Source organism: Mirounga leonina, unplaced genomic scaffold (assembly GCF_011800145.1).
Source record: "Mirounga leonina isolate KUSES-001 unplaced genomic scaffold, KU_Mleo_1.0 Mir_153, whole genome shotgun sequence".
In the NCBI taxonomy this organism is placed as follows: Eukaryota; Metazoa; Chordata; class Mammalia; order Carnivora; family Phocidae; genus Mirounga; species Mirounga leonina.
Window position 1 is genome coordinate 4,239,236 of NW_023270387.1, and position 26,158 is coordinate 4,265,393.

The 26,158-nt window shown below is 38.6% G+C and overlaps 1 protein-coding gene across 2 annotated transcripts in view; it reads right to left on the minus strand.

Moving 5' to 3' along the window:
* Window positions 1-26,158, minus strand: part of GUCY1A2 (guanylate cyclase 1 soluble subunit alpha 2) — a 290,015-nt gene that overhangs the window by 6,784 nt on the left and 257,073 nt on the right. The gene's annotated exons all lie outside the window — the stretch shown is intronic.

The window sequence follows — 26,158 nt, forward strand, 5'->3', positions numbered from 1 at the left end:
AGATGAAGGAGACTGTATAATGAAATTTTTATTCAAACATGGAGTATTTACCCTTTCTGTTTTTAAAACCTACCTAAATTCTGAAGCATACCTCTTATGTTCTATAGACTCTCCAGAGGCTTTAAATGTATCCTGTGTGTCAAAGACATCAAACAATTCCTGAGCATTGTAGAATAACACTCATGACTCGGAGTGTCTGCCATAGGTGACTGATTTCTAGCAATTCGTGTATTGTGAGCTCCAGCATTTACTGGTCAGACAGCATAACTCTTCCCTTCTAGTCACACTTAGAGACTTTTTTCTAGCACACTAACACTAGAGACTTACTCTCTGTCCAGGTCCCTGACATGTTAAATTTGATACCCAGAACTCAAAACATGGCCCAGCAATTCACTTTAATTCAACAGCTCTTGTGGACGGCTTCTCATTGCCCAAGAACAATCTCCTAAACACTCTTGTGAATATAATGTTGAATAGAACACCATGTTTTGTCAAGAGAGACAGAAACAGGGAATTAAAGAAGCATAAAAGACTGAAAAGCAAACAAGCAAAAGCCCAAGGTAATACAGAAACTTAGGATCAGTATCAGCACGTGTCCAACCTTTTGGTAGCCTTATAGAATGAGGGAAGAGAGTGAGACTGAAGGCTGATAGAGTAGGGTAAGATGAAGTTTTGAAATACTAAACTTAATGTTTAGACTTTTGTTTGGAGCTAAACCCATCATCCCCTTTTTCCTAAAAACAACTCCTGTTCCTAAGACAGGTGGATGTTAACAGCAGATGCAAGTTGTGCATGTAAGAGGTGGGTCAGGGAGGAGGAACCGTGGTGACAGAAGGCAGGGTCAGAAAGGCGGGAGTGCGAGAACAGAGGATGTGTGGAAGTGCGAGATCACTATCACCTTTACACTAAGAAGGGAAAAAATCATTCTTTGATTCTTAATGGATAAAAATATCTGAAAATAACAGTTGGTAGCACTAAGAATTCTCACATTAGGAGCAATCTCTTTTTACTTTTACAAATGGGAGTTCTACCATTCTTCTTTATAAAGGATTTTTGTTTAAAGTTTTAATTGACTATTTCTTTAAAAGAGTTATACAATGATACACTAACTTGGGGTATAAAGAAATGAGGCTCATTCTGATATTTCAGAATTCTTTCAGATACCTTATTTCATCCATATAACCCTATCTAAAAATCTAAACATGCTCTTTCTTCTCTGACAAATCTATGAAAGGTAAAAGTAGGTCCAGAATAAGTTAGAGTGATTTGCTCATAGGTGCAGCCAGACAGCGATGGCATTGGAACTAGAATCCGGATTTGTTAACTCCTAGTTAAGCTCAGCCCTACAAGAAATAGTAAGACTACACTAAGATCGCTTTCTTTCACAAAACTGAGATGTAGGTAAGGCATTAATGACAATCGGAATGAAAGTCATTGGTATGGTTTGATTTCTGTTTTTACAGATGTCAGTTTTCTTTACATGTAACATATAAACAATTACTTCAGAAGTAAAATGTAAATTTCCTAAACAATAGTTAAATTTAGCATTGAATTCCACAATAATTTTGCTTAGCTCAAATACAAGTCATCAATGTGAAATCTGGGTATCAATGATGTCAATCAACAAACGTGTTGAGTGCTGGTGACATGCCCTAATAGTCCTCTGAATGGAGGAGAGGGTGTGGGGATGCGCAGAACAAGTTAGTGTAGAACTAAAAGGGCAAGAAATACTTACAGGAACAAATTAGCAGCAATGCAAGACAGCATATAGGAAAACATATGATAAAATCCAAAGGAGTAAATTCTATAGGGTCCATGGAGAAATGAGGACTGTGGATCTTAGTACAAAAGTCAAGAACCAGAGCATAAAGTTCACGCTTACCAATTATAAAATAAAGCGTAACCCCAATCTTTGAAACAAGGTTCCTTAAAGGCCCAGGAAATAGGTAGGACTCCACAGGAGCTGCATTCTTCTCTCCCTATATGTTAAACCCTCTATTTTCTTCATGCTTTATTTGACACACCAAGGTCTTCATATTCTGCTGTACTTGAGATGTTCTGACAGTAAGAACGAGCACCGAGTTGACATCTACGGAAGTACTTGTACCTGACTGGAAAGAAGGTGCACTACCTGCTTGGGATGCCAGGACTTTTAAATAATTCACTGCACTTTGGTAGGAAACTCTTCACAATGACTTGATCTCCTGACATTTTAAATACATCTCCTTTTTACTGTGCTAAAATGACAAAGACAGCAGCTTCTATGGGGCTTTATTCTTTTCCAGATAACCATTTTGGTATTAATAAATGAAATGCAGTTTTAAATTTCAGTAATATAAATGAGAGCACGGAAGCGTAAATTGATCCAATCTCCTGTGTTATCCAGGGTTTAGCAGCCTTTGTATGAATGAACACTCATGTGCAATATTCAGATGATTTCCAACAGGCCAATCTGAATGAGCGACTGGTGGGGCTGTGCGAGAGGTCAGGGGAAATATTTCACACAGCATGCCTGGTGATGATGAGTCGTGGGGCTGAATAAATGATTAAATGTGTATACAGAGATTAGGAATTTATACCCTGATCACCCCAGAACCTCTGATCCCCTCTGAAATGCGTAAGTCCAAGTCCCTGGGCTGGCTGCAAAGCTCTAACAATCCCTTTCTTCAGCAACTCAGGACGGATAGGGAAGCTTAGATTCCACACAAATCTAAATGAATCCCCAGCTGTAATCCCCAGCTGGTTGATATACAACCTGGGGGTTTTGGCAACATGTTTAATAAGTATTTGGAAGCCACACAAATCCTAGCTCACCTGCCTGTAACTATTCCTCCTCTCAACAAAGTTTTTCTTAACCAATTGATTTTCATGATGAGAATTCACTGCTGCTTTGGATCACTGAATGGCCCCCCAGCATGTGAGGGGAGCTTGATACTTTGGAGGTCCATGGACCTGCACCCTCACTGCCCATCTCTGACTCATTCAGTCCTTGTTTGCATGCCCATTTCTGCCCATTTGCACCAAGCTCTGTGCTCTATCCTGTATCTGTCCTGTAAATGACCTGAAACTTACTCACACCGAGGTACAAGTGACCTAAATGTAATTTACATTTTTAACACAAGACCCAGAGTTTTAAAAAGATAGTGAAATTACAACAATGACATTTCAGGCAACTTATTCTGGGATTTATCATCCTCTGCAGATCATACTTAAATTGGCTTATATAAAGTACAGCTTGGTTCCCTATAGGCTAAGGTCAGAATTCAGTCTTTTATTCTTCTATACACTTCTACATACTTTTCTCCAACTCTATACATTGATTTCATTGTGAATTAGGGTGGTCTTCATGGCCATTTGCTATGTGCATTTCCCATACTGCTCTAGACTGCAGAATTAGGAAAGATAACCAATCATGTAATTCTCTTCACCTTCATGCAGTCTTTGGTCAGTGAGTTCAGCAGGTGGCCAGTCCACAGTTATTAAACACCTTCTATGAGCTGAGTGCTGACCCAGTGCACGCCTGCTTCTGATCATATTAGTTATGGGACAGAAGACTGAGAGAGAAAGAATTTTTATTTTGGCTGAAGATGTCTTTCCATAAAGTGGTCGTATTTTTTATTTTGTTTTACCTGAGTTGACACCGTAGACAATTCCATAGACACAGCTAACCTTGCTGAAATTAATACGGCTAGCTGTAGCCTCAAACAGTGACCAACTAGTATATGCGGTCCTCTAAGACCTGCCTGTATGAAGTCATCATGTGAGATTGGAAAACCTTTGTTTCAGCAACCAAAAAGGCCTGAGTAATGTGCAGAGCTCTGATACAGTGACAATCCAGAACGCTCTCTACCAGAGTGCTCACTAGCTTGTCCACTAATTACTCTGCTACCAAAAGATGCTGTAAGACCAAGGTGAGATAAAGTAGTATGTGCTGCGTCTTTCAGAGCTCAGGGCTAGACGGAGTATCTGCAAAATGGCCTTTTAAAGATCTGGGTGTCTGAAATGTCTTTAGTTCACTCCCAGCTTGATTGGTTTCATTAGGCATTAAATTCTTGTTTGGAAATGACTTTCCCCTCAAAATTTGCTGCTAGAAATTCAGATGTCATTCTGTTTTCCACTCCAGTGGATATGATTTTTCTCCTTGTATGTCCATCAGTCTGTCTCATCATCATCTTTCTGTCTCTGGTGTAGGAAAATTAATGACAGTATATCTCAATGTATCTTTTTCTCTTTTTTATTGAAGTACAGTTAACACACAATGTAACAATTGCAGGTGTACAACACAGTGTTTGGACAACTCTACATGTTAGGCTATGCTCTCCACGAGTGTGGCTACCATCTGTCACCGTGCAATGCTGTTTCACTACCACTGACTACATTCCCCATACTGTATCTTGTATTCCCATGACTTATTCCATAAGTGGAGGTCTGTACCTCCCACTCCCCTCCATCCCCATTTTTTTAAAAAGATTTTATTTGAGAGAGAGAGAGAAAGCACAAGCGGGGGGAGGGGCAGAGGGAGAAGGGAGATGCAGGACTTGATTCTAGGACACTGAGATCATGACCTGAGCCAAAGGCAGCTGCTTAACCAACTAAGCCACCCAGGTGCTCCCCCTACCCTTCTTTGCCAACCCCCTCCTCTACCAACCACCAGATGGTTTTCTGTATTACGGGTCTGTTTCTGCTTTTCACCTTTATTCATTTTTTAGATTCCACATATAAGTAAAATCATAGGGTATTTGTCTTTCTAACTGACTTCACTTGGGATAGTACCCTCTAGGCGCACTCATGTTGTTGCAAATGGCAAGATCTCATTCTTTTTTACTGCTGAGTAATAGTGGAATGTTTATATATACCACATATTTTTTACATTCATCTATGGATATTTAGGGTGCTTCCATAACTTAACTATTGTAAATAATGCTGCAAAAATCTAGGGGGTTTCTTTGGGTAAATACCCAATAGTAGAATTACTGGATCATACATTATTTCTAATTTTAATGTTTGAGGAACGTCTATACTGTTTTCCACAGTGGCTACATTCCCAGCAGTGCATGATGGTTCTTTTAGATCCACATCCTCATCAATTCTTGTTATTCCTTCTCTTCATGATACTGCCTATTAGGACAAGTGTAAGCTGATAACTCATTGTCGTTCTGATTTGCATTTTCTGGTGATCAGTGATTAGTGATGTTGAGCATCTTCTCCTATCTGTTGGCCATCTGTATCTTTCTTTAAAAAAATGTCAGATCAGGTCCTCTGCCCAATTTTTAATAAGACTATTTTTCTTGTGTTAGGTTGATTAAGTTCTGTATATATTTTGGATAATAACCCCTTATCAGATATATCATTTGCAAATACCTTCTCTCATTCAGCAGGTTGCCTTTTTGTTTGATGGTTTCTTTTGCTGTGCAAAAGCTTTTTATTTTGGTGTCGTCCCAATAGTTTATTTTTACTTTTGTTTGCCTTGAACAGACAGATCTAGAAAAATGTTGCTAAGGCTGATGTCAAAAAGATTACTGCCTACGTTTTCATCTAAGAGTTTTATGGTTTCAGGTCTCACATTGAGGTCTCTATTCCATTTTGCTTTTATTTTTGTGCATGGTGTAAGAAAGTGGTCCAGTTTCCTTCTTTGGGTGTGTAACTGTCCAGTTTTCCCAATACAGTTTGTTGAAGAGACAGTCTTTTCCCCATTATATACTCTTATCTCTTTTGTCGTACATTAATTGACCACATAAGTGTGGGTTTATTTCTAGACTATTCTATTCTGTTGATCTATGTGTCTTTTTTTGTGCCACTACCATATAGTTTTGGTTAGTGTAGCTTTTAGTATATCTTGAAATCTGGGAATGTGATAACTCCAGCTTTGTTTTTCTTTCTCAAAATTGCTTTGGCTATTCAGAGCCTTTTGTGGTTCCATACAAACTTTAGAGATATTTGCCTAGTTATTTGGAAAATGCTGTTGGTATTTCTATAGACATCAACTGAGTCTATAGATAGCTTTGTATAGTATGGACATTTCAACAATATTTATTCTTCCAATCCATGAGCATTGTATGTCTCGCCATTCTTTTGTGTCCTTTGCAATTACTTTAATCAATCTTTTATAATTGTTGGGTACAGATCTTTGAACTCCTTTGTTCAATTTATTCCTACATATCTTATTCTTTTTGGTGCCAGTGTAAATGGAATTGTTTTCTTAATTTCTCTTTCTGCAACTTCATTATTAGCGTATAAAAATGCAACTGATTTCTCAATTTTGTACCTTACAACATTATTTATTTATTACCTCTAATACTTTTTTGGTGGTGTCTTTAGGGTTTTCCATATTTTCTACATATCATGCCACCTGCAAATACTGACAGTTTTACTCCTTCTTTACCAATGTGGATGCCTTTTCTTTTTCTTGTCTAATTGCTGTGACTAGGACTTTCAGTACAATGTCGAATAAATGTGGTCAGAATGGACATCTTTGTCTTAGTCCTGGTCTTAGAGGAAAGGCTCTGAGGTTTTCCCCATTGAGTAAATGCTACCTGTGCATTTGTTACACATGGACTTTATTAGGTTTGTTCCCTCTAAAAATCCACTTTTTTGAGAGTTTTTGTCATGAAAGGATGTTGTGTTTTGTCAAGTGGTTTTTCTGCAGCTAGTAAGATGAGTATATGATTTTTATTCATTTTATTACCATAGTGTATTGATTGATTTGCAGATACTGAATCATCCTTGTACCCCAGAATAAATCTTATTTGATTGTGGTAAATGATCCTTTTAATAATGTATTGTTAAATGCAGTTTGCTTGTATATTGAGGATTTTTACATCTATCTTCATCAGCGATATTGGCCTATAATTATCCTTTTTGTGTGCATGTGGTGTCCTTTTCTGGTTTTGCTGGCCTCATAAAATGTGTTTGGAAGATTTTGTCTTACATTTTTTGGACTAGCTGAAGAGAATTGGTATTAATTGTTCTTAGGTATTGGATAGAATTCACCTGAGAATACATCTGGTCCTGGACTTTGGTTTTTTGGTAGTTTTTTTTATTACCAGTTCAATTTTGTTACTAGTAATTGATCTATTCAAATTTTCTATTTCTTCCTGATTCCATTTAGAAGAATGCATGTTCCAAGAAATGTGTCCATTTCTTTGAAATTGTCCCTTTTCACAGTACTCTCTTATAATTCTTTGTATTTCTGTGATATAGGTTCTTTTCTGCATTTTAGATTTATTTGGTTCCTCTCCCTTTTTTTTCTTTAGGAGTTTACCTGAAGCTTTATCAATTTTGATAATGTTGCCTTCTCAAAGAGCCAACTCTTATTTTCATTGATCTTTTCTATTGTTTTTTTAGTCTCTATTTCTCTTATTTCCACTCTGTCAATTTTTTATTTTTATTTACTTTCTTCTACTGACTTTGGGCTCTGTTTATTCTTTCTTTGTTTCTTTAGGTGTAAACTTAGGTTATTTGAGATTTTTCTTGGTTTTTCGAGGTAGACCTGTATCACTACTAATTTCCCTGTTAGAACTGCTTGAACTTCATCCCAAAGATTTTGGACCATTGTATTTTCTTTTGTCTCCTTGTATTTTTTTGGTTTTGAATTTTCTCTTTGATTTTTTGCTGACACATTGGTTGCTTAATAATGTGTTGTTTACCCTTCATATGTAGGCCTTTTTTCCAGTTTTTTCTTATAGCTGATTTCTAGTTTCCCGTGATTATGGTCAGAAAAGGTGCCTGATATGATTCCAGTCTTCTTAAATTTATTGAGAGTTGTTTTGTTGCCTAACATGTGATCTATCCTGGAGAGTGGTCCATGTGCACTTGAAAAGAATATTGTTGGTTTTGGACAGAATGTTCTGGATGTATGTTAAATCCATCTGGTCTAATGTGTCACTCAAAGACACTGTTTCCTCAGTGATTTTCTCTCTGGATGATCGATCTATCCACTGATGTAAGTGGGGTATTAAAATCTCCTAGTATTATTGCATTATGGTCAATTTCTCTGTTTATGTCTGTTAATATTTGCTTTATGTATTTAGATGCTCCAACGTTGGGTGCATAGATATTTATAATTATTTTATCTCCTTATGGGGTTGATCCCATTATCATTATGTGGTACCTTCCTTTGTCTCTTGTCACAGTCTTTGTTTAAAATCTATTTTGTCTGATAGAAGTTTTGCTTCCCAGGCTTTTATCTGCTTCCACTTGTGTGAAATTCTTTTACCATCCCTTCACTTTAAGTCTGTAAGTCTTTAAGTCTGGAGTGAGTCTGTTGTAGTCAGCATTTGGTTGGTCTTGTATTTTCATCCATCCTATCACCCTATGTGTTTTGATTAGAGCATTTAGACCATTTACATTTAAAGTAATGATTGATAAGTGTACAGTTATTGGCTTTTTGTTACTTGTTTTCTGGTTGTTATTGTTCCTTCTCTTGTTCTCTTTCCTTGGGAGTGATGGCTTCTTTAGTATTATGCTTGGCTCTTTTTTGTGTCTACTATAGGTTTTTGCTTCATGGTTACCATGAGGTCCTATATAACATCCTAAGTATACAGAAGTCTATATTACGTTGATGGTCAGTTAAGTTTGAACACATTCTGAAAGAACATTTCATGTATATGTTGTGCTATTTTACGTCTGATTTTGTGAGTCCCCTTAACTAATTTTTTTGATGTAACTGATTTTGCTACTTTCATTTTTAACCTTCATACTAGCTTTATAAGTGATTGCAATTCTTTCCATTCAGAATTTTCTTATTTCTAATTATGGCCTCTTCTTTTCCACTTTAGTAAGTCCCTTTAATATTTCTGCTAAGGCATGTTTAGTGATTAAGTCCTTTAATTTTTGTTTGTCTGGGAATCTCCATTTCTCTTTTCACTCTGAATGATAATCTTACTGAGTAGAACATTCTTGGTGGCAGGATTTTTCCTTGCTGCTGTGAATGTATCCTGCCACTCCCTTCCAGCCTGCCAAGATTTTGCTGAAAAATCAGATGATGGGCTTATAGAGTTTTCACAGTACATAACTAGTTGCTTTTTTATTTTTAATCTTTGACATTTTAATTATTATATTTCATGGTGTGATCCTCCTTGGGTCCATGATGGGTCCAAGATGAACCTCCTTGGTTCATCTTGTTCAGAACTCTCTGTCCTTCCTAAACCTAGATGTAAATTAAAGAAGTTTTCTGCTATTATTTTATGAAGCAATTTTTCTGCTCCTTTCTCTGTGACACCCCTATAATGCAAATGTTTTTTCACTTCAAAAGAACTTTACCTTTCCTCATTTTTTAAAAATTCTTTTTTCTTTTTGCTGTTCAGCTTGGATGCTTTCCATTACCTTGTCTTCCAGATTGCTGATCCATTTTTCTGCATCCTCTAATACACTACTGATTCCTTCTGGTGTATTTTTTTATTTAAGTTATTCTGTCAACTCTAGTTCTTTTTTTAATATTTTCTCTTTGTTGGAGTTCTCATTGAATTTATCCACTCTTCTCTCCAGTCCAGTAAGCATCTCTATGAACATTACTTTGAACTCTTTATCAGGTAGATCGCTTATCTCCATTTCATTTAGTTATTTTTCTAAGATTCTGCCTTATTCTTTCATTTGGAGCATATTCCTGTCTCTTCATTTTTCTTGACTTTCTGTGTTTGGTTCTACGAATTAGGCTGAACTAAATTTGAAGGAATACTCTTTATATGGTCATCTCCTGTGTATACTGTTTGTACCTGGTGACTTTGGCTAGCTGGTTGGAACTGTGGCTGTCATGACCTGGAACTTCCAGAGCATTCTGAGTTGAGACCACCCTAGAGGAGCAGCTAGAGCTGAAGTTGAATGCAGGCTGGGGAGGTCCTAGGGCTCTGCACAAAGGGTATGCTGGCCAGAGAGCTGAAGCTGAAATGGGTGCAAACCAGGGAGTCCCAGTGCTCTCTGCACAAAAGGAAATCTGGCAGGACAGCTGAAGTGGGCATTGCCCAGGGAGGACCTGGGACTCTTTAGGCAGAGGGCCCTTGGGAGGACAGGTGAAGCTGAAGTGAGTATAAGCCAAGAGTCCTGGAGTGCCCTACAACAGGGGCACCGTGGTAGACTAGCTAGAGCCAAGACAGGGGTGGGCTGGTGGTTCCCTGAGTGCTTTGCACAGGCGGTGTCCTGATGGGAACAACTGGATTAGAGGCAGGTGTGTGGGTGGGAAGCTCTTGGGGAACTCCATGCAAGGGCCCTCTGGCCTGCTGGCTGGAGCCCAAACAGGCACAGATGAGGGGTTCTGGAGTACTCTGTTTGGAGCCAAAGTTATGTGGACCTGGAATGTTACTGGCTGCTTTGCATCTCTGTCACCTTGGTGAGATGGCTGGACCTATAGTGAGTACTGATCGGGGGTGTCCTGTTGTGTCCCTTGTGGGGGCTGCCTAGGTAAAACAGGTGAGGCGAGTGTGGGCTTGATGCCTAGGAGTCACTGAGGTGGTAGGTTGGCAAGGAGGCCCGGACAGTGCTCCTGTCTTTGCTGTCAAGGTGTGTAAGGGGGTAGGGATATAAACTATGGTACTTGCCAGTCCCTTCCACATGGAGGGAGTTCCAGCAGGTCCCCCTGGTATTTGGTAGTGCTCTAGGGCTGGATCCTTTATTTTCTAGTTGTTCTCTGAAACCATGCCTTTTTTTTTCTATGTCTCAGGCTATCTGTGGCTGTTGTGGGGTAGGGATCCAGCTCTCACTGAAGCAGCTGGTTGGTTATTATACCCAGACTCTGGTCTGTCCACGCTATCAAGTTGGAGAGGGAATGCAAACGGTGGCCCTCACCAGCCCCTCCATCATATGGCAGGGTTCTGGGTTGGGTTCTGTTTCCTTTATATTCTAGTTTACCTTCTTCAGTACTATTCCTCCCCACTGCTGTTTGTGGTGTTGGGGAGTGGGCAATCCTTTCATTACCATGTCCCTGTTTCTCTTGCCATTCTCTTAGGTGGTCTGTCTTTTGTTGTGCAGATGCTGTTCAGTCAGCCCTCAGTTCTTTAGGAGGAACTGCTCTATAAATGTAGGTTTGGTGTGTCCATGGAGGAGGGGAGTGCAGTCTTTCTGCTTCACCATCTTGGTCCACAACTCCCATCAGTGCACCTTTTTTAATCATTAAAATGACCCCTAGTGGAAGCTTTTAATATAGCAAGTTCTATCTTTCAGTTCTGGGAAATTTTTTGTTAATTCTTTGACAATTTCTTATGCTTTTTCTGTATGTGTTCTTCTTCTGTATTTCCGCTTAGTCAGATATTGGACTTGGTATTGATTCTTCAATTGTTTTCTTTTCTCTCTGATTTACTTTCTACTCTCTGCGAGATTGCCTTCAGTATTATCTTCATTCAATAGAATTTTAAAAGTCGAGCTATCACATTTTTAATTTCCAAACTTAATTTGTGTTACATGATTGTTTTTTACTCTACTGTGCTCTTAATTACCATCTGAAACTTATGACAATACTAATCATCTTTTTACTGATTTTTGGCTTTGGTTGTTTTTCTCTGTATTGTTTCTGCTTCTCCAGATGTTAATTGGCTAGTTGCTATTTTCGTGTTTATTTTGGTCTTTCTTTTCCATGTTAAAAGCATTCAGGAAATGACTAGTATGCTTGGGATTCTCTACTTAACTGTTAGGTGTTAAAATTTGATTGGAAGCTTTATGATAAAAGTAGCTAGATTGTGTGGAATTGTAGATTTCCCCTGACCATGTCATTATGTTCTCTAAATATAAATACATTTAGTATTTATATATACATTTAGAGTATTCCTTTGGGCTAATTTGCCCAAATACTAATATTGCAATCATGCCCACTGCATTACACCTAGCTTCTAGCATTCTGGACACAGAATGGAGGAAATGAGCTAGAAATTTCACTGTTCAGTATGTGGACTTTTACTCAATCCCCTATATTCACCTACCGAAATTTAGAACAATTTTGGTTCAATATCTCAAGAAACACAGACCTCTTATATCCTTCTAGAGTTACTTGTCCCCTCAAATCTATTCTTTCTTAGTAATGGAGCTTCAGGTAAGCATATAACTACCCAACTAAAAAAACAAAACAAAACCGTACTTCTAAAAATTCCTGGCAACTGTTTGTGTGTGATTATTGGGTTCTTAGATGTATTTGTCTAATATTTGCATGGCAGAAGTGAAGTAGACTCCATTTTCCTTTAGCAACAATTAGCACTGTCAAGATTAGAATTTTGCAGATGTCTCTAGTTCCTAGTTTCCTGAGTGTCAAAAAATGGCCCCGTATTGTTAACTTTCTCACCTAATTTTCTAATCACTGGAATGTATATATAAGGCATCCATTTTTCAGTTTCCTGATGTTCAGAGGCAGGTATGGTTGTGGCCATGGCTCGAGTGGTAACCTCAGGGGTTGGAGCTTGCCTAACTGGCCAGTTCTATATTTTAGGGGCATCGTTTAGAGATATTCAGTTTAGAATCTGCTCTTTTTCCCCTTTTATTGATTTTGTAAGCATATCATTCATTGTATGAAAACTCCTCCTGCTTAAAATACCTGGGCAGTTTATCCTTCTTGTTCTTATTCCGGAAATCCTCTCAGTTTTACGTTGCACTTGGTGGATTAATCCAGTAATTAGTTCCTTTCTCTTAGTGTGTGTATGTGTGTGTGTGTGTGTGTGTGTGTGTGTGAATCAACCAATATTTAGATTTAGAGTGAATATGGTTGCTCCTTATCTGTACCTTTTTCATTTGAACCTGAGACTTCAGCTTTCGCCTCTGTACGAAGCCAAATACCACTCATGAATGCACCTTCCATCTTGCTGTCTTCCATTCCTTGTATGTATATGTTGGGAGAGGGCTATACTTCTTTTATATGCTTACCATCATGTTACTATTGTTTCAGAAAAAAAAGATAAATTCAGGCATTCAATCTGCTGTATTAAATTACAGGTCTCTTTTGCTAATTAGTTATCTGAATATCTTTTTGATAGTATCATAATGGCCTTAGACGTGATACGTTTGAGTGCTGGAGAAGAATGACAGTTCTGAAAAATGAAAATAAAAAAAGATGAAGATTCTTTGTATTTTCCTAAGTGTTCTGTAGGTGTTGAATTTTTCCTCTTCCTCTTCTTTCCAACTGAGTGGAAGAAATGGAACTCTGCTCTGTATTTTTGCTTTGTGCTTCATTGCTCCATGATCTGATGCAGTTTGAAGATAGGTCCAATGAAACTATAGTTATTGAGTCAGCTAGACAGCCTAAAATCCCTTGAAATTCAATAATTCGTGCTCTGGAAATAACATTCCTGTTCAAATAAGGAAAGTAAGACTCTAGCTCACTATGAAAACAGAAGGATCTCACCAAATTTGTATGCATTTTAAGGTTACAAACATTAGAAATTGCAGATTTTGTGGCAATTCTATAGGATTATCAATTTATGGGTATTAAAATTCAAGTTAAGTTCTCAAAAAGGGATAGTCTTCCTGTATGTTCTCTGAAAAGTATAGGGCAGAGAGCCCTACTCTGACACTGTGACTCATTTTTTTCTGGAAGCACCCATAGTTAAATATTGACAGCAAAGTGCTTACTATGGACTCCATAGTCTGCATGCCTGGTGCTTTTTTCTGGTATGCATTTCCTATTTGAAGGTCAAAATAAATGCCTCTTAAATTCATGAATTTCAGGATACTAAATAGCTAAAGATGATTCAGCCCCAGTGGATTCTGCAGACATTGTCAATTCTGACCTTTACCAGCCTAAAAACTCCATCTAACAGACCAAATACCAAAGGGATTTAAAATTCAAAACACTAAAAAGTTTCCCATGTCTAAAAGCAGAACTTAAGAGATGACAAATGAGAGATTAGAAAAGATAACTGTAGTCAGTTCTTGTCAATTAAATAATTGCCTCACATTTTTTCACTTCTCTCTGACCAAAATTATTTCTTAAGAACAAGTCCATCACCATACTGGCCATTTTTTATAGAAGGGACAGAGTAGAAAGAACATATGAACATTTATTTTGAAAAATGGACAATTCTCCATTGATTTCATTATTTTAAAAATTGCGACCACAGTCAATTTTAAGGAAGTCTTTGTTCTCTATTTTAAATATTCCTGAACAAATCAGATGTAGAATTCGCCTAGTAAAGAGTTTTAATGAGTTCAGACCCAAAGAAGGCAAGGCAGCATGAGGAAAATATTTAGAAGCTAAAAAACGAAAGCAAACATTCCTTGCAACTTCCCCTAAGGTCATGCTTCTCAAAAATACTAATTTTTGTGGGGAGCAAATATGGTAAGGGAGTAATAGAAATGATACAGGAGAAGAGGCTGGTAGATAAACTATGTAAATCTGATCTCTTAAATTTTAGTGTCCCTTCCCCATACAGGTGACATAAGAACAAATTAGCAAATAACCTTGATTAAATCACTTAAGTTCTCTGGTTCCCAATTTCCTTGTGGAAAAAGAGCCATAAATAAGCTTTGAAATAAATTCAATCAAAATATTTCTAACATTTAGTGCAGGTTGAGAATCCATAGATCATTCAATTTAGCTAGATGAGACTTTTATTGGCATATTTACTAGGGTAATATTAATGTTGCTGTCTGTAATTGGAAAAGTAGAAATATAATTCTTGAGGCACCACTCAAGTTTTCCTTTTGGGAAAACCATTAAGTCACTTGTCTTCAATGATTATTTTTCTTTTTCGTAAAACATCGTGTTTACTGCTTTGATGCTTCCATAAAGGATAAGATGATCAATAAAGTCAGTTATGAGGCTGGCAGGACAGCATAAAATAACAGACCAAATACTTATTTTCTTTAAACATTGAGTGACTGGTGCATATGAGCATTTTGATTTTTTAAAAACAGGAGGCTAGAGGGAGAAAAGATGGCGGAGGAGTAGGGGACCCTATTCCAACTGGTGCCAGGAATTGAGCTGGATATCTACCAGACCACTCTGAGTACCCACAAAATCAGCCTGAGATGTAAGAAGATCTGGTCTCTACAAACAGAATATCGCAGGCGGTTGGTTTCAAGGTACAAAGCAGGGACCCCTGAATCCGCAGGCAGATATGGGAGGATAAATGGCAGTGGGAGGGAGCCTGGCCATGGGGATCCTACACCGCTGGTGAGCGACAGCCTTGCACACTGGGGATGGGTCTCAGCGGGGAAAGGACTTTAGGGAAGCCCCCCAGGACGGAAACCCTGAGTGGTGTGGTCACCCGTGCGAACTGGGAGCGGCTGGTGGTTTTAGAAGCACAAAGGGCAGAGACGTGCCCCGACCTAGAGGCAGGACTGGGGGCACTGTGGAGGGGTGCACAACCCAGGATGCTGCAGTTTATAGCAGCACAGACAGAAATGGAGATAGCATGGCCTGGGGAGCTCACTGAAGAACAGCCTGCGATCTCTCTGCTCTGAGGCAGAGGGTTGGAAATGGTCTCTTCTGCTCTGACTCTCGGAAGAGACATGGAAAGCAGCCAGGGAAAGCCACCAGAGAACAAAAGCCCCTCCAAAAAAACTATTCCCAATGAGCCCATCCCCTGCTACCGGGGGCAGGTCAACTCTGCCCAAACAGTGTTGCCTGAGTAACAGTGCAGCAGGCCCCTCCCACAGAAGACAGGCTGGGAAAACAGGAGGCCAGCAACCCTAAGGTCCCTAGAAAACAGGTGCATCTTGCTTGGGTTCTGGTCAATAATTTGGACTCTATACATCCCCTCAACCACCCATCAACAGAATGACTAGGAGGAGGAACCCCAAAAGACTCAGAGATTATGACTTATGCCACAGATTTATAAATGGATGCAGATATAACCAAGATGTTGGAGATGGAATTCAGGCTAGAAACTGTGAAGACAATAGCAAGAATGGAGAAATTGATTAATGGCAACATAGAGTCTCTAAGGGTAGAAATGAAAGCTGAATTGGCAGAACTTAAAAATGCTATCAGTGAGATCCAATCTAATCTAGATAATCTAACAGCTAGGGTAAGTGAGGCAGAAGAACGAATTAGTGACCTGGAAGACAATTTAACAGATAAAAAGGGAAAAGAGGAGGCCAGGGAAAAACAACTCAGAATCCATGAAAATAGAGAAATAAGTGACACCATGAAACTTTCCAATGTCAGAATTATTGGAATCCCGGAGGGAGTGGAGAGAGAGAGGATTAGAAGATATATTTGAGCAAATCGTAGCTGAGAACTTCCCTAATCTGGGGAATGAAACAAACATTCGTGTCCTAGAGGCAGAGAGGACCCCCCTCAAGATAAAGGAAAACAGGCCAACACCCCGGCTGTAATAGTAAAACTTGCAAATCTTAGAACCAAGGAAACCATCTTAAGGGCAGTTAGGGGGAAAGGGAGGAACATCAGAATAACGTCAGACCTATCCACAGAGACCTGGCAAGCCAGAAAGGCCTGGCAAGACATATTCAGGGTACTAAATGAGAAGAACATGCAGCCAAGAATACTTTATCTGGCAAGGCTTTCATTTAGAATGGATGGAGAGATGCAGAGCTTCCACAACCAGCAGAAGCTGAAAGAATATGTGACCACTAAGCCGTCCCTGCAAGAAATATTAAGGGGGGTTCTATAAAAGGAGAAAGACCCTAAGAATGATATACAACAGAAATTTATAGGGACAATCTATAAAAACAACGTCTTCACAGGCAACTTAATGACAATTAATTCATATCTTTCAATAATCACTCAACATGAATGGCCTAAATGCTCCCATAAAACGGCACAGGGTTGTAGATGGGATAAGAAGACAGGACCCATCCATATGCTGTCTACAAGAGACTCATTTTGAACCTAAAGATACATCCAGACTGAAAGTGAAGGGATGGAGATCCATCTTCCATGCCAGCGGACCTCAAAAGAAAGCTGGGGTAGCAATTCTTATATCAGACAAATTAGATTTTAAACTAAAATCTATAGTTAGAGACACAGAAGGACACTATATCATTCTTAAAGGGTCTCTCCAACAAGAAGATCTAACAATTGTAAATATCTATGACCCCAACATGAGAGCAGCCATCTACATAAGCCAACTGTTAACCAAAATAAAGAGTCATATTGGTAACAATACGTTAATTGTAGGAGACCTCAACATTCCACTCTCAGCAATAGACAGATCATCTAAGCAGAAAATCAACAAAGAAACAAGAGTTTTGAATGACATACTAGACCAGATGGACCTCATAGATATATACAGAACATTCCCCCCTAAAACAACAGAATACTCATTCTTCTCGAGCACACATGGAACTTTCTCCAGAATAGACCACATACTCGGTCACAAATCAGATCTCAACTGATACCAAAAGATTGAGATTATTTCCTGCATATTCTCAGACTACAATGCTTTAAAACTAGAACTCAATCACAAGAAAAAAATTGGCAGAAATTCAAACACTTGGAAGCTAAAAACCACTCTGCTCAAGAATGTTTGCGTCAACCAGGAAATCAAAGAACTTAAACAATTCATGGAAATCAATGAGAACGAAAATACATCGGTCCAAAACCTATGGGATACTGCAAAGGTGGTCCTAAGGGGGAAATACATAGCCATCCAAGCCTCACTCAAAAAAATAGAAAAATCCCGAATTCACCAACTAACTCTACACCTTAAAGAACTAGAGAAAAAGCAACAAATGACGCCTAAGCCACGCATTAGAAGAGAAATAATTAAGATTAGAGCAGAGATCAATGAATTAGAAACCAGAAACAGTAGATCAGATCAATGAAACTAGAAGTTGGTTCTTTGAAAGAATAAGATCGATAAACCACTGGCCAGACTTATCCAAAAGAGAAAGGACCCCAATTAATAAAATTATGAATGAAAGGGGAGAGATTATGACTAACACCAAGGAAATAGAAACAATTATTAGACATTATTATCAACAACTATATGCCAATAAACTGAGCAACCTGGATGAAATGGAGGCCTTCCTGGAAACCTATCAGCTGCCAAGACTGAAACAGGAAGAAATTGACAACCTGAATAGGCCAATAACCAGTAACGAGATTGAAGCAGTGATCAAAAACCTCCCAAAAAACAAGAGTTCAGGGCCTGATGGATTCCCTGGGGAATTCTACCAAACATTCAAAGAAGAAATAATACCTATTCTACTGAAGCTGTTTCAAAAAATAGAAACAGAAGGAAAACTTCCAAACTCATTCTATGAGGCCAGCATTACCTTAATCCCCAAACTAGGCAAAGACCCCATCAAAAAGGAGAATTTCAGACCGATATCCCTGATGAATATGGATTCCAAAATCCTCAACAAAATCCTAGCTAATAGGATCCAACAATACATTAAAAGGATCATCCACCATGACCAAGTGGGATTTATCCCCGCAATGCAAGGGTGGTTCAACATTCACAAATCAATGTGATAGAACACATTAATAAGAGGAGGGAGAAGAACCATATGGTCCTCTCAATTGATACAGAAAAAGCATTTGACAAAATACAACATCCTTTCCTGATTAAAACACTTCAGAGTATAGGGATAGGGGGAACATTTCTCAAGTTCATAAAATCCATCTATGAAAAACCCACAGCAAATATCATCCTTAATGGGGAAAAGCTGAGAGCCTTTCCCTTAAGATCAGGAACACGTCAAGAATGCCCACTCTCGCCACTATTGTTCAACAGAGTACTAGAAGTCCTAGCAACAGCAATCAGACAACAAAAAGAAATAAAAGGTATTCAAATTGGCAAAGAAGAAGTCAAACTCTCTCTCTTCACAGATGACATGATACTTTATGTGGAAAACCCAAAAGACTCCACCACCAAATTACTAGAACTCATACAGCAATTCAGTAATGTGGCAGGATACAAAATCAATGCACAGAAATCAGTTGCTTTCTTATACACTAAAAATGCAACTGTAGAAAGAGAAATTAGAGAAACTATTCCATTTACAATAGCACCAAAAACCATAAGAAAGCTCGGAATAAACCTAACCAAAGAGGTAAATAATCTATACTCTAGGAACTACAGAACGCTCATGAAAGAAATTGAAGAAGACACAAAAAGATGGAAAAATATTCCATGCTCATGGATCAGAAGAATAAACATTGTTTAAATGTCTATGCTACCCAGAGCAATCTATACCTTCAATGCCATCCCGATCAAAATTCCAGTGACATTTTTCAAAGTGCTGGAACAAACAATCCTAAAATTTGTATGGAATCAGAAAAGACCCTGAATCGCCAAGGAAATGTTGAAAAAGAACAACAAAGCCGGGGGGCATCACGTTGCCCAATTTCAAGCTATATTCCAAAGCTGTGATCACCAAGACAGCATGGTACTGGCACAAAAACAGACATATAGACCAATGGAACAGAATAGAGAACCCAGATATGGACCCTCAACTCTATGGTCAAATAATCTTCGACAAAGCAGGAAAAAACATGCAATGGAAAAAAGACAGTCTCTTCAATAAATGGTGTTAGGAAAATTGGACAGCCACATGCAGAAGAATTAAACTCAACCATTCTCTAACACCATACACAAAGATAAACTCAAAATGGATGAAAGATCTCAATGTGAGACTGGAATCCATCAAAATCCTAGAGGAGAACATAGGCAGTAACCTCTTTGACATCGTCCACAGCAACTTCTTTCAAGATACATCTCCAAAGGCTGGTGAAACAAAAGCAAAAATGAACTTTTGGGACTTCATCAAGATAAAAAGCTTCTGCACGGCAAAGGAAACAGTCAACAAAACAAAGAGGCAACCCACAGAATGGGAGAAGATATTTGCAAATGACACTACAGATAAAGGGCTGGTATCCAAGATCTATAAAGAACTTTTCAAATTCAACACCCAAAAAACAAATAATCAAGTCAAAAAATGGGCAGAAGATATGAAAAGACACTTCGCTGAAGAAGACATACAAATGGCTAACAGACACATGAAAAAATGTTCATCATCATTAGCCGTCAGGGAAATCAAATCAAAACCACATTGAGATACCACCTTACACCAGTTAGAATAGCAAAATGGACAGGGAAAGAAACAATAAATGCTGGAGAGGTTGTGGAGAAAGGGGAACCCTCTTACACTGTTGGTGGGAATACAAGTTGGTACAGACACTTTGGAAAACAGTGTGGATGTGCCTCAAAAATTTAAAAATAGAGCTACCCTATGACCCAGCAATTGCACTCCTGGGTATTTACCCCAAAGACACAGATGTAGTGAAAAGAAGGGCCATATGCACCCCAATGTTCATAGCAGCAATGTCCGCAATAGCCAAACTGTGGAAAGAGCCGAGATGCCCTTCAACAGATGAATGGATAAAGAAGATGTGGTCCATATATACAATGGTACTCAGCCATCAGAAAGGATGAATACCCAACTTTTACATCAACATGGATCGGACTGGAGGAGATTATGCTAAGTGAAATAAGTCAAGCAGAGAAAGTCAATTATCATATGGTTTCACTTTTTTGTGGAACATAAGGAATAGCATGGGGGACATTAGGAGAAGGAAGGGAAAATGAAGGGGGGGGAAACAGAGGGAGAGATGAACCATGAGAGACTATGGACTATGAGAAACAAACAGGGTTTTAGAGGGGAAGGGGGACTGGTTAGGCGGTGATGGGTATTAAGGAGGGCACGTACTGCATTGAGCACTGGGTGTTACATGAAAACAATTGATCGTGGATCACCACATCAAAAACTAATGATGTATTGTATGGTGACTAACATAACATAATAAAATCAAATAATAATAATAATAAAATAAAAACAGGAGGCTACAGGTAAACTACTAGATAGGAATTTTCTGAAGCTCTTCGGCTCTCTTCCCCCACATTATCTTTATGAAAAGTAAGTATATTGCAGCCAGCCTCAAATTAAGGCTCTAGAGTATAAATTTGAATTCTGACTCCCACATTTATTTAGCTGTGAGTCCTTGTCAACTGATTTAATCCAAGTTTCACTTTCCTCTTACCTAAAAAATAGACACTCATAGGCTTGCTCTGAAGATTAATGAGGTAATGATGTGAATGATTTGCTTCCAGAGAATAAGTAATTCAATAAACATTTGCTATTACTTTTTTTTCCTATCTTCTTTTTTTTAATGTATAATATATTATTTGTTTCAGAGGTACAGGTCTGTGATTCAACAGTCTTACACAATTCACAGCACTCACCATAGCACATACCCTCCCCAATGTTTATCACCCATCCCTCCCACCCCCCACCACTCCAGCAACCCTCGGTTTGTTTCCTGAGATTAACAATTCCTCATATCAGTGAAACCATATGATACATGTCTTTCTCTGATTGACTTATTTCACTTAGCATAATACCCTTCACATCATTGTAAATGGCAAGATTTCATTTTTTTTATGGTTGCATAATATTCTATTGTGTGTGTATATATATATATATATATATATATACACACACCACATCTTTATCCATTCATCTGTTGATGGACATCTTGCTCTTTCCATAGTTTGGCTATTGTGGACATTGCTGCTATAACCTTGGGGTGCACGTACCCCTTCGGATCTTATCAAAGTCAACACCCAAAGAATAATCCAATCAAGAAATGGGCAGAAGACATGAACAGATATTTTTTCCAAAGAAGACATCCAAATGGCCAACAGACACATGAAAAAGTGCTCAACATCGCTCAGCATCAGGGAAATCCAAATCAAAACCTCAATGAGATACCACCTTGCTATTACCTTTTAAAGCTAAAAAATATTTTAGAGGGCATCTTGGTCACTATAGACATGAAGATTATAGACATGAAGAGACCAAGCCCAGGAACTTTACCTTGTTTGCCAAAAATTACACAGCAAATTAATCCCTGAACCAAGATGAGATTCCTAGCCTAGGACTAAAGAAAACTGGTTCTATGCATTATAATGACTCAAGCCTCCACAACATGGTTTATGGAGTGTTAAGCTTAGTGTTTTTAAGTTAAGTATTACAAGTTTGGAAGTGCCTAGCTTTTTAAGAGATTCTATGGTGGGGGCGGGTAGCTATGTCTGCAAGCAGACTGTGAAGTGAGGAGACAGCATTCATCTTTACAAAAATTCCATGTTTCTCAGAGCCACTCCTTAATCTCCTCAAGGAAAGGCCCCCACTACTTCTTAAATGGAGAAGTGTAATTCAGTCCTTATTATGGACTGACTTCATTTGTTCAAGCCTTACCCTGCAGTGTGATGGTATAGGGGGTGGCACCTTTGGAAAGGAGTTAGGATTAGGTGAGGTCATGAAATTAGTGCTCTTATAGAAGTAGTAAGAGAACTGGCTTCCCCTCTGAAGATGTAAGAAGAGGCCAGCCATCTGAAAGCCCTGAGAAAGCTTTCAGCAGAACCAACTATGCTGGCACCATGATCTTGGATTTCCAGGATCCACAGCTGTGAGAAATACATTTCAGTTGTCTATAAGCTGCCCAGACTATGACAGAGCTATAGTTCTAGGCAGATTTAGCCCTTGGATTTTTTCTCTTGTCACTGGCAGAATAAACTACTACCTCACTAAAAAAAAAAAAAAAAAAAAAAGCCCATGTCCTAATGTCTGGAAACTGAGTACGTTAGGATACTGGCAAAGATGAATTAAGGTTGCTGGATTATCCAGTGGACCCAAGGATCCTCAAAAGTGGAAGAGGGAGGAAGAAGAGTCAGATTGAAGAGATGTGACAATAGAAGCAGCATTAGAAAGATGCGATATTCCTGGCTTTATGATATAGGAGGGAAGCAATGAACCAAGGAATACAGGTGGCCTTGAGTATCTCCTAGAACTTCCAGAAAAGAATGCAGCCTTAATGACAACTTGGTTTTAGCCCAGTGAGACCCATGTTAGAATTCTGTTCTACAAAACTGCAAGATAATGAACTTGTATCATTTAAGCCAAAAACTATGTGGTAATCTATGTACCTCTGCTTAAATCTGGGAATTTGAAAAGAAAATAGGTTATTTTTTAAAAATCACATTACTATGACTTAGTCATCAGGAAGAGGCCTTTGCTAATAAAAACTTGTAGGAATAAGCTGATTGTAGTTCAATTCTGAGTCATGGCTTAAAAGGGCTTTGGCCAAATTACCAACAGTGTTTCTTTGGGATTGCCAGATGAGGCCTGTAATCCAACTATCACACATAATTCAACATGGCTAAATTTATAAAATGAGAGTCAAGTCCAGAAATAAGATGATCTATTCCTTCATGGAAATAACAGGATGGAGTTCTGGTCCCAGACGGTGATGTAGGAAGACCCTGAACTCACTTCCTCCACAAACACACCAAATCTACACCTACTTACAGAGCAATTCCTCCTATAGAAGAACTGAAGGCTCACTGAACAGCTTCTACACATCAAACCACAGGCCACAGAGAGAATGGCAAGAGAAACAGAGACATGGTAAGGAAAGGAATCCCATCCCAACACTGAACTACATTGAGGAGGGATAGTACTGAGGAACACTGAGCAGATATGTCCGCTTTGGGCCACACACAAAAAGTCCCAATATAAAAGGGCAACTAGAATATAAAGAAACCAGTCAGAAGCCTGCCAAATCATGGGGGCGGGGGTGGGGAGGCTGCTGCTGGAACTCTCTCTAGTTTGGAAGGGCTGAAGAGCATCACTGTTTCTGCTAGAGCAGCCCTCACTACAGCTCGAGGCATCTCACCAAGGTGACACAGCACAAAGCATCATGGAATACTCCAGGCCTGTACCACTCTGGCTCTAGAGGGCATGCCAGGGCACCCCCAGCACAAAGTAACACAGCACATCCCAGCTATGCCCACTTAGGCTCCCAGCAACTCACCAGGGTGTCTTTTATGTGGAGGAACCCAGAAACCCCCAGCCCTTGCATGCCATGGTTCCAGCCACACTGCCAGACAGCACCCTGTGCAGAGCACCCTACCTTGCACCCACTTCAGCACTCCCACCTGGGTGTCCTTTGTGTGGAGAGTCACAGGATTCCCCCCATCTGCAATCACTTGAGCTCCAGGGGTCCTGCCAGGGCACCTTCTGCACAGAGAGCCTGGAACTGCCTCAGCCTGCAAGTGCAGCTCCATATATCCCACCAGGGATGCCCCAGCATGAAGTGCACCAACATCCCCAGTCCATCACAGCCAAAACTCCAGCCCACCAAAGTTACCAAGCACATGCAGTTTACACAGGACACAGCAGTCCACAAGACCATTTCTGACTAGTTCATAGAAACATAAGAAGTCAAGCAAAATAAGGAAACAGTGAAATGTCCCAAATCAAAGAACAAGATAAAACCTAAGAAAAAAGAATTAATATATGGAGATAAACAATCTAGTTGATGGTCATAAAGATGCTCACCAGACTGGAGAGAAGAGTGGATGAACTTCAAGAGATAGAAAATATAAAAAAAGAACCAAAGTTGAAAAATACAGGGAATCAACAATACATTAGAGGAGGCAGAAAAACAGATCAGCTATTGGGAAGACAGGCTAATGGAAAGCACCTAAGCTGAACAACAATAAGAAAGAAGAATAAAGAGAAATGAGGATAGGTTCAAGCACTTCTAGGACAAGTGAACAAACATTCACATTATAGAGGTCCCAAAATGAGAAAAGAGAGAAAAAGACTGAAAACTTCCCTAACCCTGGAAAGGAAACAGACATCCAGGTCCAGGAAGCACACAGAATTCCAAACAAGATGAACCTAAGGAAGTTCACACCGTGGAACATAAAGAGAGAATTTAAAAACAGCAAGTGACAAGCAACTAGTTACATACTACAAAAGCTCATAAGGCTATCACCTGATTTTTTTTTTTCTGGAGAAACTATGCAGGCCAGAAGGGAGTGACATGATATATTCAAAGTGCTAAAAGAGGGAAAAAAAAAAAAAAACACTACAACTAGGAATGCTCTACATGGTAAAATTATCATTCAGAATAGAAGGAAAAATAGCTTCCCAGGCAAACAGAAATTAAGGACTTCATCATTAAACATGCCTTAGCAGAAATGTTAAAGGACTTATTCAAATGGAAAAGAAAATGCCATAATTAGAATAAAATTATGAAAGGAAAAACCTTCATGAATACAAGCTAACATAAAGGTGGTAGAGCAATAATTTATAAAGTTAGTATGATGGTTAAAAAATAAAAGTAGTAAAATCTATTATCAAAAAATTAGTAAAACAGACTCACAAAATTATATGTAAAATAGGACAACATATACATGAAATGTGGAGGCTAGCAGTAAAAATGAAGATTTTTTAGAATGTGTTAAACTTAACTGACCATCAATTTGATATAGACTGCCATATACTTAGGATGTTATATATGAGCCTCATGGTAATGAAAAAACAAAAACCTATAATAGATACAGACCAAATAAAACCAAGCATAACACTAAAGAAGTCTCCAATCACAAGGGAAGAGAGCAAGAGAAGAAAAAAGGAACAGAGAATAACTACAAAACAACCACAAAACAATGAACAAAATGCCAGGAAGTACATACTTATGAATTACTACTTTAAATGAAAACGGTTGAAATACTCCAAGCACCCAGTGTGACAAAATGGATGAGAAAACAAGACCCATCTATATGATACAACAGTATCAAGAGACAAAGAAGGGCACTAAATACTGAGGAGAATATAATAAATGTAAACATCTATGCACTCAACATGAGAGCACCAAAATACATAAAGCAAATATCAACAGACATAAACAGAAAAATTGACCATAATCTGGAAATAGTGGGGGACTTTAACACCCCACTTACATCAATGGATAGATCATCTAGGCCGCAAATAAATAAGGAAACGATGTCTCCAAATGACACATTAGACCAGATGGACTTGACAGATATATACAGAACACTCTATCCAAAAACAGCACAACATAATTTCTTTTCAAGTGCACATGGACCATTCTCCAGGACAGATCATATGTTAAGCCACAAAACAAGTCTCAATAAATTTAAGAAGACTGAAATCCTATCAAGTCTCTTCTCTGAGGCAATTACAAGAAGAAAAAAAAAACTGGAAAAAAACACAGACACATGGAGATTAAACAATATGCTATTAAACAACCAATGGATCAGTAAGAAATCCAAGACATTAAAAAATTCATGGAGGCAAATGAAAATGAAAACACAATGGTCCCTAATCTTTGGAACACAGTGAAAGCACTTTTGAGAGGGAAATTAATAGTGATACAGGCCTACCTAAAGAAACAAGAAAAATCTCA